We start from the raw sequence: 15,974 nt of genomic DNA, 5'->3' as shown, positions 1-15,974 counted from the left end.
GAACAGAACACCAATGGTTTATGCTCTAAGATCAAGAATTGACAAATGGGATTTCATAAAATTGAAAAGCTTCTGTAAGGCCAAGGACACTGTCAATAGGACAAAGTGGCAACCCACAGTTTGGGGAAAAGGTCTTAATCAACTCTACATCTAATAGATGGCTAACATCCAAAATATACAAAGAACTAAAGAAGCTAGACTCGAGAACCAAATAACCCTATTAAAAATGGGGTATAGAGCTAAACAGAGAATTACCAACTGAGGAATCTCGAATGGATGAGAAACACTTAAATGTTCAACATCCTTAGTCATAAGAGAAACATAAATTTCCCCTACACAAGTCAGAATGGCTAAGATCAAAAACTTGGGTGACAGCAGATGCTGGTGAGAAAGAGGAACACTCCTCCATTGCTGGTGGGATTGCAAGCTGGTATAACCACTCTGGAAATCAGTCTAGTGGTTCCTCAGAAAATTGGAAATAGTTCTACCTGAAGACCCAGTTATACCAGTCCTTGGCATGTACCTAAAAGATGCTCCAACATATAACAAAGACACATGCCCAACTATGTTCATAGCAACCATATTTATAATAGCCAGTAGCTGGAAACAACCCAGATCTCCCTCAATAGATGAATGGATACAGAAAATGTGGTACATTTACACAGTGGAGTACCACTCAACTATTAAAAACAATGACTTCATGAAGTTTTCAGGAAAATAAATGTAACTAGAAAATATCATCCTGAGTTAACCCAGTCACAACAAAACCACACATGGTATGTACTTACTAATAAGTGGATATCGGCTTGGAATATCCATGATACAACTCACAGACCATACAAAACCAAAAAAGAAAGAAGACCACACCAAAGTGTGGATGCTACAGTACTACTTAGAAGGGGGAAGAAAATAATCTTGGGACAGAGAGTGGAGTCCAGAGACTGCGCCACTTAGAAATCCATCCCATCTGTAGACACCAAACCCAGACACTATTGCTGATGCCAAGACATACTTGCTGATAGGAGCCTGGTATAGCTGTCCCCGAGAGACTCTGCCAAAGCCTGACCAATACAGATGTGGATGCATACATTCAAATATCAGACTGAGTGCAGGGACCTCAATGGAGGAGTTAGGGCAAGTACTGAAGCAGCTGAAGAGGTTTGAATCCCCACAGGAAGAACAACAATATCAACCAACCAGGCCCTCCAGAGCTCCCAGGGACTAAACCACCAACCAAAGTGTACACATGGGATGATTCATGGCTCCACCTGGATATGTAGCAGAAGATTGCCTTATGGGGAATTACTGGGAGAGGTTTCTCTTGGTCCTGTGGAAGCTCCATGACCCAGTGTAGGGGAATTATAGGGTGCTGAGGCAGGAGTATGTGGGAGGGTGGGGGAGCACTCTCATAGAGAAAGGGAGAGAAGAAGGGGATACAGGGTTTGTAGAGGGGAAACTGGGAAAGATGATAACATTTGAAATGTTAATAAATAAAATAACCAATAAAAATGAAGAAATGAAAGAAAAATATGTCTTCCTTTATTTTTTCTACATTTCTACATTCTATGTGTTCAACGTTAATTTGTCTATTTCTTTAATAAGAAAACTTCTTTAAATAGATGCTTGTAGCATCTTTTTAAGCCTCTTTCACCCTAAGGGTTTCCTTCTTATCCATTTTCCATCTCTGCTATCAACAGTTGCTGTCATGGTTGTTAGTAATTCCTGAAAGTCACCTTTTGCTGCAGTAGCTCGCTTTTCTTTGGTGGACACTGGCATGGCTGGCTCTTCCCATGTCTGGAGTGAACTATGCTCATCCTTGCTTCACCCACACCACAATCTGTAGTTCATCCCCTCTCCATGCTGCCTTTCCTGCTCAGCCTCACTGCACTACCCAGTGTTGGGCCTTGGCCTTTGTTTTCTCTCTTTTTCCTTTTCTGTTCCATTGCTGTCTGTGCCATAGACAAGCACAACCACATCATGAGCTCCAGAATGCACACAAAGAATAAGACGAACTTCCTAACATAACTTATGAAAATGTTAGTTTTCTAGTCTGTAGCTCTCTAAATTTCTGCCTTATCAAATAACACTGTCTTGATAACACTGTCTCTATTGCTCATTCCACATGAGTCAACCCTTCCCCCCTTATTTCAAATTCCTTGAACATATATTCTCCCCCTGCCATGGAAACTTTAAGTCATTTTCTCTGACTGGATGATTTTCGTGTGATATTCACATGACCTACTTGTTCTAGCCTTCCATCCTTCACTAAAGTGGTCTCTGCACCTCCCCTTAGAACATCTAATTTGAAATCTCCTTTCAGTGTCAGCACTACCCAGTAGTATCTGTCCTTTCTGCACTAAAATAGTCCTCATGAGAGTAGGGAATTTGTATGCTTTGTTAATTTCTATGTCCTAGATATTCAAACATGCCAGACCCTAGTAATACTCAAAAAATATTTGTGACAGGAATGAAAAAAAGTTAGTTCTTTTCCTGAAAAAATTGTAAAAAATGGTATTTAAAAGAGCAAATAAGTAAGATACCACTTTTGCCACATGAGTTTTCTTTTTCTATTTTCTTTTTTCTTTTTCTTTTTTTTTCAAACTTAGAATGAGATCAATGTAGTCTTTCTTGGGTCACTGAATTTACTTTGCCCTGAATTGATCCCACGAGCAGACCATTCTAATTTCTTTGAAATTGTTGACTTTGTCCCCCCTTTCCAGGAAGAAAAGCAAAAACAGAGGTAATACTACACAGCTGTCACAAACCATCTGCTTTTAAAGGCTGGATGTCCCATTCCAAACTTTACTCCTGGGCTGATGTGGCTTTCTGAGGAACCTATCATGGCATGTGCTCCCCTGGATGCAAACTCTTCCAGGAAGAGAGAAGGTAGGCTTTTGGCAGAGTGAAATGCAGACTGAGGAAGGCACAAAGGAGAGGGCTGGAGAAAGGAAAGCATCAGAGATGCTGTTTCCTTCCTGGACGCTTCATAATAACAAACAAACAAGAACAAAACAACAAACAAACAACCTCATTACTGCATATTTGAGTTTTCATTCCTTTGTCTGGAGAGCAGGCATGCTCGCATTTCCTTTATGGGATTGTTGTTTGGACTAAGTTGAAATCAATATTTCGTTTTTGTACCTTGAGCATTTCCCAGCATAATGTGGGTGCTGTTATTAATAACAACATTGGTGCCACTTAAATCACTTCCCCATCGAAGAGCTGACTCATTCAAACAAAGTTTTGCTATTCTTCAAGTTTTTGCAAAGGATTTTTTTTCCCAAAGCTGTTTAAGTGTTGGTAGTGGAAAATAAATGACAATTAAGGATAAAGTTTTAAAAAAAGATCTTGTTTAAACTTGTCTTCATGATGTTGTGAGATTCCGGCTTTGCTGTCTTTAGAAATACATTCAGGTAACAATGGACCAGAGCATAAAGCACGGGGCTTCTTTTCAGGAGACTGTGAAGCATGGCACATCAGATAGGAATGTGTGTAGATGGGAATTTGTATTCTGGAAAGTTTCTTTTTTAATTCAAACAAATTTATGTTTGCTGTTGTTTTTTTAAGCAGGTAGACTGTGCCAGATTTCTACTGACCACTTTTATATGCGGTAGACATGATGATAATGATTACGAATTAGCAAACTGATACTCAAAGGTTGAACTGTTCAAGGTATGGGATCCATAAACAAGAGAAAATATATCTAACATCATCTACCCTTGCTCACTCTTTGCCTCTTGTCTGTCTGCATCCTTTATCAAGGCTAAAAATGGAGTCCTTGTTACAATGGATGATAAAAGTCTCTATATCAACTACCAGTAACTTTGTGTTGGGTTGAGTTGAGACCCAGAACTTTGACCCACATGGGCTCTCTGTACATGTAAGCATAGGATGGCATTCTTGTGGCTTCTTCTCTCTTCTCTCAGATAGAATGATTCTGGATTTCTATCTGTATCTTATGCACACATAGCTCATATCTGAGAGAAGTATTTAATAAGGACAAACATCAGACAGGAAAGTCATATGGATCCAGAAAACTTTCCCTTTAAATTTTACTTATTAAGTGGCTTTTCATGCTTAGTATCCTATATGTCCCTCTGTTAGATGGTCATATGATTCTAGAGTATACCATTTTATCTGGTGTTAAGGACACAAGGCCTTTTATTGCCAAATAAACAGCAATTTTGAGAGCTTACCCAGGGATGCTTTGAGACCTGTCCTAGAGAGATACCAGAGCTGCTGGGATCTACTGTGGAACATACCGACAACAGGGGATATTCTACATTAGCACTTTTCCCAAATGGATGAGACACTAGAATGGCTAATGGTAAAAGTTACATCTTTGTCCTCAATCTTGGTGTCTGTTATTCAAGGTATTGAAGGAAGCACAGTCACTGATTGTTGCAAGCATTACATTTTCAGGTACCACCCTCTCTAATCACATCTTTTATCTAACTGACAGGTAGAGGACTGGCACATTGGGAAACAAAAGGATACAAAACACACAATGGAAGCATACCAGCCAAAGGAAGAGAAGAATGAAGAAAGAAGAGAGTGTGGGAACACCAAACTTGATGGACTTGGAGCAAAAGAGAAGGCCATAGTGAGCAGTTTCCATGGGCCAAAACCTGGTACTGGTGATTCTTCAAAACTCAAAACAGTTCAGTCTGTAGATATTATTAGTCAGCTTTGAAAATCAAGAGAGTAAGGCAGAAGCCAGAAGCATGAGGGAGCAAATTAGTGTAGACATAGTACTACTGGGTTTTTGTTTTGTTTTGTTTTGTTTTTTTGCTAACTCAGTGAGTCCCCATCAAACTCCATGAATTAAGTCAGATTCTGCACTATTTTATTTGTTTGTTTGTTTGTTGTGGCACTGGTGGTTGAACTCAGGGTCTTGCACATGGTATGGTACTGCTCTATTGCAAAGCTACAGTTCCAAATTTTAACTTTACTCCAAAAAGAGAACAGGAACTTTTAGTTGTCAAATAAATTGGCTTACAAAATGTAAACATGAACCCATTTCTTTATCATAATTCTTGGGGGTTTTAGTTTTTGCTACTTCTTTTAAACAATCTTTTTCTTTTTTATTGAAAATATTTTTTCATAAACTATATACTGATGATGGCTCCCCTTCCATCTCCTTTCAATCGTGCTACCCACCCAACCCCATGTCTTCTTTCTTTCTCTCTTTAGAAAACAAAAAAGGCAAATAAAATCAAACAAACCAGGGTTAAAAAGGAAGAAAGCAAGAAAGAAAAAAGAAAGAAAGAAAAAGAGAAAGAAAGAAAGAGAAAGAAGCAGAAGAAACACACACACACACACCATAAAAACACAAATTTGGAAATCATAATATGTAAGCAAAAGACCAGAAAGGTATTAAAAAAAAAAAGCCCAAACAAAGCACTATGTGACAAAAATCTCCAAAAATACCTTTGAAGTTTTGGTTTGTGTGTGTGTGTGTGTGTGTGTGTGTGTGTGTGTGTGTGTTGGCCATCAACTGCTGGTCACAACGCCTGTTCTTAAGAGTTGTTTCTATACTCAGTGAGACTCCATTGGAGAAAATAAAAAGAATATCCGTCTGTAAGTGGTTATTAATTTGTCACAGCTTCCTGGTTAGGAATGTGTGTTTGTGCCCTCTTGTCCCCTTAAGTGCTCAGATGTGTGCAGGCCCTGCGTGTGCTGTCATAGTCTCTGAGTTCGCACGTGTCTCAGGCCTGTTGTGTCTGGAAGAGGCTGTTTTCGTGGCGTCTTCCATCCCCTGGCTCTTACAGTCTTTCTGTCTCTGTGTTACCTAATGCAGCTTCTCATGCCTGCAATATTAAACGTTGCTACTGTTTTTGCTTGCAGACAAAGGAAGTGCTGTCTAATCAGGTGGCTCATTTGCACTTGGGATTCTAAGTGAGATTTTCTCAGAGTTTACAAAAAAAAAAAAGACTTTAGCAATCAGTTATCAAAGTGATAACTGATAACTATCTTGGTAACACTAAGATAGTTGGAATCCTAGCTGCTTCAGCATCTGATCCTTTGTATGACAAGTTTTAATCAGTGGACAGGGAGTTTCCCTAAAAGATAAGAAGAGAGTTCTTGAGATGTTGCCCATAATAACCAATGAAGTCAGGGCTTTTCTATCATACACATGAACAAGTGGCAACTTTATAAGTTTAACTGCTTTCCTTGAGTTCATACAGTAATATTTAAGCAATACTCTAAATTGTTCCAAAGTCCTAAACATTTACTCATATAACAAAGAACTTAGGAGATGATGAATCAATGTAGGGATATTTAATATCCCTCACCTCTCAAAGTCAGCAGCAGTAGATTAAGATTCCAGAGAGATGCAGAGAGTGACAGCTCTTAATACAGTTTAGCCTTAAAGGGGACATCATCAAATCCCTTCCCTCAGGGCTGGAGATGTGGCCATGCCACAACACTTTCTTAACAGTGTGGAACCATTCTTCCTCTCTCTGCCCTTTGTGGCTTCTATTGATTCCCCTTCCTTGCCCACATAACTCCATCTGTAACTCCAGTTTGTTTTCCATGTCTTGACCTCATCTTTCTCCAGGAGGTCTTTATGTTCAGATCTCCGAGCTGGATGACTCTAGATCTGGCACTTGCCTTAGCTGCACACATATTAAACTCATGTGATATTGCTGGGCAATCACACATCTCCCCCTAATACCTTGTTCAATTCTCTGAAGTAATCACTGTGTAGATAGAAAATGGTAGTCATGTTTGTTGATCTCTCCCAGCATGTAGCAGCTTTTAATAAATGGTATAACATAATACAACCTCAAGGAAATGAGGTGAAGTTTATATTTTGTCCAAGTTAATTAGAAATAATTACTCTGACCTTCAAGCTTTGTAAGTCTTATTGTCTACAAATTTGTTAATCTAGATGTGTTTGTATTGTATTACTGGCTTGACCTATTGACAAAGTGATGTTTATTCACTGACCTTCATTGTCTGTCTTACAATGAAAATAGGATATTTCCTTAGAAGAAATTTTAAGGAAAAAACTTAGTTCATTTGAATGAAAACATGGGTTTTGTTTGTTTTGTTGTAGACAGGTTTGTACCTACCTCTGAATGGTCTCAAATTCCCTGTATAGCTGAAGCTGACCTTGAAATTCTCATTCCCCTATCCTTTGTCTCCAAAGTTCTAGGATTACATTTGTGGGCCACCATATTTGGCTTTATGTGCACCCACGAGCTAGTGCATGTTAAGCAAACAGTCTATACTACTTCTCTAGCTCCACAAAAATCACTATTCATAATTCAAGCCAGAAATTGTATTCATGCTAATTCCCAAAGGGTCTGGGATCAGGTGGACGAGTGTGACAAGATAATAGAAAGGTTTTGAGAAAAAATTATAATGATATAATAGAGGAGGACATGAAATCCATACTGTTAATAGAGAAACAATAATGAATAGGATTTAAAAACTTTTAAGCTGACTATTATTGACACTAAGAAATTGAAGAATCAACAGTTGCATGATTCAGGGAAAGACTCATCATTATCCTTCTTGGAACCACGAACCTCCACTTAACATTTACTCACAATGAAGCTTTTAGTCTTACAGAATTCAAATGCACAAGGAATGCATGATAGTGGATGTGGACAGGAGAAAAACACATTTTAAATGGACATAATTCCTGACCTTTATCCCACTAGTTTTCAATGAAGTGATCTGAAGTTGTAGAAAAGAAGAGACTACCTACAGTTGCAGAATGAATGTAGGTTTTGATAGCAATATATACTTCTAACACAGTTTCTAACAGGGGAAATGTATTGTTGTCCACATTTGATTTTAAATCTAACACTTTTGTAATGTGAATTAACATACATTCTTTGTTATCTGTTTAACCATGACAATGAGTCCTATTGTGAGAGCTACATAGCAGATGAAGTCACAGCTCAGTCTGGGGCAGGCAGGACTTGGTTGGGACTACTTTTCTCCATTTTTACCAAGTTCATAGTCTCATTAACACTTAAAATCTAAAGCTATGTCTGCTTTTTTAGTGTAGGAGAAAGATTGTGAGCTCTGGATTTGGTCATATCTGGCTTTAATTCTGTCTCAATTCTGATGATCGCTAACTGAATTTGATTTTATATAGTTCTTTGATGTATACTTTTTTCCCCTTTCCCCTCCAAGTATAAATTAGATAAAATATATAAACTTTCTGGTTATTATAACTCAAAATATGTTAGCCACTTTCCAGCTGCATGTTCACAAATACGAAATTTGTCTTGTGACAAATGGCTCTGTTAAGTGAGTAATAGAAAAATCATGGAAGATACAAAAGTGGGAGTCTGCTGAAGAGAACATAACAGCCAGCATTCCAAATGGAACATCTGATGCTCATATCCAATTGTTACTTTTAAATGGCAATTAATTTTTTAAACATTTGGACATTTGCTACCATCCAACATGGAATAAAAATGACTACACTTACTCACCACACTGAAGCAAATAAAAGGACAGAGTCTAGAAATCAATGTCTTCAAGAAAGTAGACATCAGACAACAAAGGACAGGGGTTCTGCCTGAGGAATAAGGAAATGGGGTGAGTGCCATGATGCTCACAGTCTGCTACATTGAGAGGGTGCCAGGCTCAGCCAAGCCTGGTTGGATGGTACCATGACTTGGGCTCAAAGAGCCAAGATCAGTGGCTCTGAGGATACAGATAGCGTTGTTCTGCAGTTGTGGGGATCAATTAGAGTAACTTAGAACCACACAGCCTTGTGACCTACACCTGGGAGAGAGGACTGCTTTCATTATTATTATTTTTGTTATTTATTATTATTGTTGTTGTTGTGGTGGTGGTTGTTGTTATTTTGCCATGTCTGCTCTTCTTTTCACACCCCTTTTGAACACTCCCCACTTCCCACAGTATTATCTAAGATTGTTGAGCATATGCTTTGTGTCACTGTTTTATGACTCCTACATGTAATACACTTTCATGCAAACATATTAATTATTTAAAAAGAAAAATAGCCTCACTTCCAATTTTTAGTGGACTTTAAAGACCCATGTTTAATGTCTGACTAGATTGAAAAAACAAATGTGTGAATTGTTTCCACACTGGTCCAGGACCAGAGTCAAAATAAGCACATGATGTTCTGCATAGGTATTTCTGTGATTTCTTATTTCTCTTATGATTTTACATATTTAAATACAATTTAAAAGATTAATTGATATACTTAATCCAACACTTTTCAACTCAAGATGTCTAAAAGACTCTGGATTTCAAAGAAGTTTGAGTGATGTGGTGTACTGGGTTTGAGTTCTGGCTCCTTCATCACATCTCCAAGTCATGTGGACAAGTGATGTAAACTCTGTGTGAGACACGAACATGTAGGATCCATGCTATAAGCTGATAGGAAGACCATAGAAGACAAGTCAGGTAAAATGTTCATATATGGCAACTAGGACCCTCTGGTGCTTTGAATAGGCATGGTTCCCATGGGATCACATATTTAAATGCTTGGTCATCAGGAAGTAACACAACTTGAGGGATCATGGGGTGTGCACTTGTTGGAGTAGATATGTGTTGGAGGAAATGTGTCACTTGGGGTAGGCTTTGAGACTTTTCAAGAGCCCAAGGCAAGCAATCCCAGTCCCCCCTCTCTCTCTCCTTCCCTTCCTCCTTCCCTTTCTCCCTTGTACTCTCTCCCTAATGCCTGCAGGTCATAATGTGGAACTCTAGAACTCTCAGCTTACTTTCTGGTACCATGTCTATCTGCACGTCTCCATGCTTCCCACTATGATGATAAAGGACTGAACTCTGAAACTGTAAGCCAGCCTTAATCGAGTGTATCCCTTTATAAGACTTGCCATGACCATGGTGTATCTTCACAGCGATAGAACCCCAGCTAAGGCAGGCCCTCATTATACTCTCTTGCTGGTGGCTGTTTTGTAAATTGTAGCTCAATAACAAAAGCCCTACAACACTATGACTGCACTTGCCTTCCTCCATGCTGTTTCTGAGTTGAAGGTAGATGTTTTCTCACCCCTGCTTACTTTTAGAAGAACACGTTCCAGAACTATGATGGCACAATTTATCATATTATAAAGTAATTTGAACAAAATTTAAGCAAGCACTGCTAATTGTTTTAAATTTGATATTTCTTTTAGAACAAATGCTGTGGGTTGAATATAAATTCAAAGGTATAATCATGCATGCGTAAGTAGTTCTTATTTTTAGATCATATTAAGCTGAATTGATTTCACAGTGCGAGTATGCTCCTTATCTCTGTTCAACACTGAGTAAGCTGTGAGGAGCCACCCTCATCTTTCAGCGTCTGAGATTTATACTTTCAAAATCTAATTCCTAAGGTATTACCCTCACTTGTCAGTATATGTTTGGGAAATTGGGTAGTAGTATAATATTTTTCTAAAGATGTGACTAGGTCACTCATATTTTCTAGCCTTAATCCTCAGAATTTCAAATCCTTGAAAAACTCCAGGATCTAAGCAAATTCAGAGAGGCCTTTAATGCCATACAGTGTGAAATCCTTAACATATCTCTGTCTAAACTAGGCTTCATTCTACAGATGCTTTGTTCTGAAGACAAAGTTTGATCTGATTTGGGTAAAGGACTTAAGAAGCTTAACACTTTAGTGGCTTGTATGTACCTTTGTCTGGTACTATAAATTTAGACTACTAGCTGTGTCTGGTATGACCATGGACTCTACAATAGAGCCCACTACTGCCATTTCTGTAAGCATAATTTCTGTGTTCTACAAATGTCTCCTTATATCTACCAGTAAGTGTAGCTCTTTCCTCTCATCAATGAAACTTTCTTCTTTTGTTTTCAACAGACTCAGTCCTCTGCAGAAAGCAACAATTGGCCAAATTGCAGAAAACAACTAATCACAACATATCATCCAGTCCTAACTGGTACATCTGCAATATAATACCCTCACCCAAGAAACATGATAGAAGATGAAAATTATAAGAGCTAGAAGATCAGGATGTCTGTTGTGAGATAATGTCTTCTATATATAATAGGGCTATTGTACCCATGAAATCTCAGTACCATGGTTGCCTAAAAGAACCAGCTAAATATTGAAAATACAAATTGACATGTCAATGTAAATTGGGGAATCAATTAAGGCCCATCCCTAGAATAAAAGCTATAGGCAGTTAATGACTGTTAGAGAGACAGAATCAATAGCTCCAAGAATGACATCCCAGATAGGTCATCAAATCCCAAGAGAGAAGCCAATATATATATATATATATATATTCATGTGTTACATGCTTATATAAAAATGTAATAATTGAAGAATAAGAGTCTAAGGATTTGTGACATTGTTCATGGGGTCACAGGAGAAATGAAGGGAGGAAGGGGAATGATGCAAATACAGGGCTCATTCATTAAATTCTGAAAAATGGCAAAAAAGCAAGATGAATAACTAAAAGACCAGAGACTGAAAAGATAATCACAAATGATCTTGTTGCTTGGGCAGAAAGTGCTATGAAATTTATGAGCTATTGAGACTGATAAATGAAATTAGCTAGGCTATCAAAGACTAATACATAAAGATCAATTACATATTTTTTCATATTATATCAAGAAGTGGGAAAATTAAAGTAATATATATTAGGGAAATGCAAAATATCTCAAGGAGGTATAAGAAAAGATTTTTGCAAGATTCTACCCTGAAATAAGACATATTTGTGGGCAGAACTTAAATAAGATACAAAGACATGGTTTAGTGCAATTGCATTAAACTCTCAATTCTCTTAATAAGACAGGATGCTTTCTGAGGAAGCAATTACGTAATGACAATCTGGTTTGGAAATTTACACTGATATAAATACACAGTGTACCCAAGTCATTCTTGAAAATGATAAATAAAATTGGACACACTACCTCTAGGGCTACAGTGCTACAGTGATCTAAAACAACAGTTCTACACCTGTGGGTCACCACCCATATCCTGCATATCAGACATTTACATTATGATTCATAACAAAAACAAAACTATAGTTATGAAGTAATAACAAAATCATTTTAACCTCGGGTTGAGGTCACCACAACCCGAGGACCCCAGCGTATTAAAGGATCATAGCATTAGGAAGGTTGGGAATGACTATTCTGCAGGGTATGGCTTGGGCATAGGAATGAATAGATGAGACAAAAGCCTGGACAGAGATACTAGAGTCAGAGAGGTCCTAACATGAAAATTAATTTTTGGAAAAGCATGAAATTAATCCCATGGTAAAAGGAACTATTATATCCTACTAAATGGGCCAAGAAAGAAAAAATGAAATTGGAATGTATTTTAAAAAACAATCATGAAGCTTCATGGATTACATGTAGGGCAAAAGTATAAAATTTTAGAAAATACAGAGTGTTATCATGATTTGAAATAGGCAGACACTTTTTACACAGTCCATTAAAAGAGGTAACCATGGAAGGAAAATGACAACTTTGAATTCATAAAAATGAAAACTTATTGCTCATTGAGAAGATCCTGTAAATAAGATGAATAATAAGCCCTGAGAGCAATAACAATTACAATACACACATTTGACAAAGGGTCATGACCAAGACATAGAAAAATTTCTACTCTTGAGTATTTACCTGGGACAAAGGGAAACATTCACAAAGGACTTACACACGCTTTATTCATGGTCACTCAGTGCTGAGGCAGCCTAGCTAACCTTCAGTCGGAGAACAGAGAAACAAACTTCAGTATATTCATTTAATTGAGTATTCATGAATAAAATTCTTTCAACAACATGGCTGAATCTCAAAACCATTTTGCTGGGTAAATGAAGCCTTATGTAGCCAAGAACATAGTGTATGATTGCATTTATATGAAATTCATAAACAGAAGAAATATACGGAGCAGAAGAGCTTAGAATAACGCTGTTGCTTGGAAGGGGAGTGATAGCAATGTTTCACATTTGGATGGATGTTTGGGCTGCCCAGGTGCATGCAATTGTCAATATTCAGTGAATGTATACTTAATAATCATGCATTTCATTGCACAAAAATTGTGCATTAACAACTGTAAACAAATATTGAACTCTAGTTAGTGATGTGCATCCTGAATTATTTAGAAAGAAATGTGTTCATGTCTGCAATTAACTTTGAAATGTACTGAAAAGCAGATGGAAGAGTAGATATATAGATAAGCTATAAGTCAAGTAAGTCAATATTAATGGAAGAGTCGAGGAAGTGGATATATTTACTCTGGGATCATCATACCATTTTTTTCAACTCTTGTGTATTCTTAAAATTTCCATTACAATATTTGGGAGTTGGAAATTCTGTCTCTGTTTCTATCCTATCAACTGAAAATTCCAAGCAAGGGAATTAATTGAAGTTCAGAAACATTTAGAAAGTAAACTGAATACCGTTGATCATTCCAGCTGGTTTATTTTACATTTAAACACAACTCTGGAAATTATTCTGCTCCTTTCCATGCTCATTTAATCACAGCATGCAGCCTCTGGGGATTCTGTCCTGTGCTACCTTTCCTCACCTCCACTTCCTCCTTACTTCCTCTGGGGATTCTGTCCTGTGCTACCTTTCCTCACCTCCACTTCCTCCTTACTTCCTCTGGGGATTCTGACCTGTGCTACCTTTCCTCACCTCCACTTTCTCCTTACTTCCTTTGTTGTCTCCATCCCCTCTCACTTCTTGAAAATATTTATTTTTCCCTCAAAGCTTTGTTATTAAATCTCTTCATTCGCTCCAACAATATTTCTCAAAATTGACCTTAGGACAGCTTATTTCACAGCCATATTGGTTGCTTTTAAAAGTTCGGACTCACTGACCAACAAGGAAATTCCCAAATCAGTATCTCTGAGTATCAAGCCATGGAACCCAAATAGGATAGCAATCACCCTCCATCTTAACACAGCTCCACTGGGTGCTTCTGGCACATGCTATTTCTTCAGATGTTGGAAGTGACTTTGACTCTGTCTCCACATTCATTATAGATTGATTGCTTTATTTTGTCTTCAATCATTAGAGTCACCTCCTCCCATGGTGACTTAGTGGCACTCAGTCCCCTCCCAGCTTCTGTCTGCAGGCTTCACTGACCAGATCTGCTTCCACACTGCAAGGTATACAAAGTAATACCTTGCCTTTCCCTTCTTTAATTCTTCCAGAGAAACCTGACCACTTCTCTTGCAGCCATCACCTTGTGTGTTCAGGATTCGTTCCCTAGGGAAGAAGATCAGTTAAGCTGCTCACATTAGTGAGTCTTCAGCTAACAAGAACAGAGTTGTTTATTACTATACAACAGTGTTGTGAGGTTCTGCAGGAAAGTAACTCTACTATTGCACATCTAAAGTATCCTAACTTTCCACTCCCCCTTTCTATATCACAGAAATTATTTGTAGTTAGGGTTATTCTGAAACTGGAAACTTTCCTATAAACAAATTTACTGCTGAGTCATTTAGCTGTCAGGCTAGCGAGGATAAGAACTTTAAGTGTTTAGTATCATTACAGCACACCCTCCCCCCCCCACACACACATACACTGCACACCCCTCTCTGTGCTCCTGCTGAGCCGGAGAAGCCACACATTCTATGTAGGCACTATTTATAATCTTCTCATTAAACATATCAAAAATGAATTATTCTACCTAGAACCCAAGGTTTTGTAAGAATTTCTTAGATTGTTATATGAAGTTGTAGACATACATAGTGTGTTCTGTATAAATATTAATTTCTAGCTCAGTATAACCAGAGGATAGTAGGAGCTTGGCTTTTCCAATACAGTAAACAAACCTGGGATGTGTGGTTATGGAAGGTCAGGTGGGAGTCATGTAGGTACAGTTCATTTCAAAGGGTTGAGGAGAAAAGGCAATTAGGAAAGGTTGAGCGTCTTGTATCGAGAATCATTGCTTTCTTTAACATTTTTTCTCTTTTGTATCACTCTTAACAACTACTAGGCTAGTATCTTGCCTAGAAAAATCTTGTTGATTAGTGAATATGGTTCAAAAGAAAATACTCTGCTATTGCTCACCTGCCTCAGGCTAACCCCATGTCCCTAAGCAATAATGAGTAGCTGCTAAGTGTGAACCTTATACTTGATTTCTCTTTTGGAATCAACGGACAGTGTACATCCACAGTAAGGTGGCCAGAAAAATGATGATGGCAAAATATTTGCACTGACTTCTCAGACTTCAATGACTGAGAACTTGGGGGCTTTCAATGAGGGTCTGTAAAGAAACACAGCGCAGCAGGGTGGTACACATTTGTAACCAAAGACATTGAAAAGCAGAGTCAGAGTACACTGAGAAGAGAACATTGCCATAAATTCAAGGCCAGCTTGGTCTACCTAGTGAGTTCTAGGTCAGCCAGGATTACATAGCTAAACTATGTCTCTATAACCAAGTAAGAAAGAGAAAAAAATGATGGTGTTCAAAAGATACCTAGCAGGCAAATTCACTCTGTGGCCTCCATGCATGAGCCTCAAGGATAGCGAAAGATGCTGTTCAACTAAATAATCATAAACTTTCTTAAAACATTGATGCTTTATCATTTTTTTTGTAACTTAGTTGCACAGTTCTTGAGTGTGAATTTTGTATAGCAAAGTCATGTGATCATATCAAAAGGTTACACATCAAAACTCTTTGATAATCCCAGATTTAATAAGCAGTTTCTGAAAAACACCACCAGTCAGTCTACAGGGAATAGGTTTAGAGTCCCAACTATAGGCATGGAAGGAAAACAGGGTCAACCTCATGTTCACTACCATGCTTAGTCATCAGTTCAATTCAAATCCACATGTGTCTACTAAGAAGTGGGCTGAACATATGAATAATCAATATAAGAGCAGCCCCTATAGAGCTAATCATGTGACCAAATAGACTGATAGACATAGCAATAGTGATGCTGATAAAATTCATTTCAGAATCTCTTTGAGAGGGATTAAACATAGATGTTGTAGCCATTATAATATCATGCAAATAATGTCAGTAATGACCTTATTTTACAGTTGGG

General features: G+C 37.9%; 1 long non-coding RNA gene across 1 annotated transcript; it reads left to right on the top strand.

The window, feature by feature from the left end:
* The first annotated feature begins 9,754 nt into the window (after nt 1-9,754).
* LOC116102578 lies at nt 9,755-10,973 on the top strand. The gene is made up of 3 exons (XR_004123230.1): nt 9,755-9,794; nt 10,137-10,185; nt 10,823-10,973. It is a non-coding gene; the product is annotated as an uncharacterized LOC116102578 (long non-coding RNA).
* Nucleotides 10,974-15,974: the final 5,001 nt, after the last annotated feature.

This window comes from Mastomys coucha, unplaced genomic scaffold (genome assembly GCF_008632895.1).
Source record: "Mastomys coucha isolate ucsf_1 unplaced genomic scaffold, UCSF_Mcou_1 pScaffold21, whole genome shotgun sequence".
Taxonomy (NCBI): Eukaryota; Metazoa; Chordata; class Mammalia; order Rodentia; family Muridae; genus Mastomys; species Mastomys coucha.
Note: the sequence above shows the minus strand (reverse complement) of the source record. Positions and strands in the feature narration are given on the sequence as shown.